The sequence below is a fragment of the Octopus bimaculoides genome, unplaced genomic scaffold (genome assembly GCF_001194135.2).
Source record: "Octopus bimaculoides isolate UCB-OBI-ISO-001 unplaced genomic scaffold, ASM119413v2 Scaffold_167053, whole genome shotgun sequence".
NCBI classification, from domain to species: domain Eukaryota; kingdom Metazoa; phylum Mollusca; class Cephalopoda; order Octopoda; family Octopodidae; genus Octopus; species Octopus bimaculoides.
Window position 1 is genome coordinate 1 of NW_026439786.1, and position 1,318 is coordinate 1,318.

At 34.7% G+C, this 1,318-nt stretch overlaps 1 long non-coding RNA gene across 1 annotated transcript in view; it reads left to right on the forward strand.

Annotated features, from left to right (window-relative positions):
- The first annotated feature begins 276 nt into the window (after positions 1-276).
- LOC106881663 (uncharacterized) overlaps positions 277-1,318 on the forward strand; it is a 7,230-nt gene continuing 6,188 nt past the window's right edge. The window contains exons 1-2 of the long non-coding RNA XR_001410884.2: positions 277-305; positions 941-964. This is a non-coding gene — a long non-coding RNA (uncharacterized LOC106881663). The remainder of the gene's footprint in view (positions 306-940; positions 965-1,318) is intronic.

The following is a 1,318-nucleotide window of genomic DNA, read 5'->3' on the forward strand; positions in this document are numbered from 1 at the left end:
ACATATATGCATACATATAGACATACATATACATATGTGTATATATGTGTGTATACATATATGTACATATTTATGATAAGTACATATACATAGATTCATACACATTTGTACATGTGTATACATACATTTACATGCACATTGACAATTTCATATGTTTTTGCACATACCAAAATCCATATATGTATATATATGTATTCATTCTTATCACTCATCCATTCATTAGAACTGATTACATGATTATATTTTCATTTCCTAATATTTTTTTTTTGGTTTTGCAGATAATGGGAAATTCTATCCTTCATCTGGTATGAATTTATTTTAGTATTATTATCCCTTTACCATGTTCTCTTTGTTATTTTGTTGCAAGTCTGCCCTAATCAAATAGATTTATGGTTAAAAGCCCTCCATTCATGACAATCCTGTCATATGTTAAAAGACACAATTTATGTAGGTATCAAATTTATGCATACATAGTTTCATACGCATATCTTGTCGTCATCATCATCATCATCATCATTATTTAACGTCCACTTTCCATGCTGGCATGGGTTGGATGGTTTGAGTGAGGATGAGCAAGCCAGGAGGCTGCACCAGGCTCCAATCTGATCTGGCAGGATATCTACAGCTGGATGCCCTTCCTAATGCCAACCACTCCGAGAGTGTTGTGGGTGCTTTTTACATTCCACAAGGATGGGGGCCAGTCATGTGGCACTGGCAACAAACATACTTGAAGAGTGATTTTTACATGGCAGCAGCAGAGGTGTCAGTCAGGTGGCACTGGCATCGACCACACTCGAATGATGCTTTTCATGTGCCAGTCAAGTTGTACTGGTATACTTTTATACACACACACACACACACACACACACTTTAATATGCTGTTGCATAGATTATATTTTCATTTCCTAATTGTTTTTTTTCTTTTGTTTTGGTTTTTCAGATGATCCTGTGAAGAAGATAAAAAGTATGAGTGTTTCTTTTGTTATTATAACCCTTTCTCATGTTCTCTTTGTTGTTGTTTGGCTGTGAGTAAGTTCTAATGACATAGATTTATGGTCAAAGACACAGAATCCTTTGCAATTCTCTCTTTTGTCTTCACACATTATTTTGGAATTGAATGCTTTGTCTCTTTTTTTAGATGGTGGTGTCTCTTTATAGGAATAGCAAAATGAGAAACTGTGTAAAGGCTTGTTTAGCGACACATATCGAGAATCTATGATATATTCCAGCTTTTATTGTGACAGCAATGGTTTAAAGATTAAATTTTGGCTTTCTTTTATTAAATTTACCCGAGCTTCAGTATGACCCATGCTAGCAC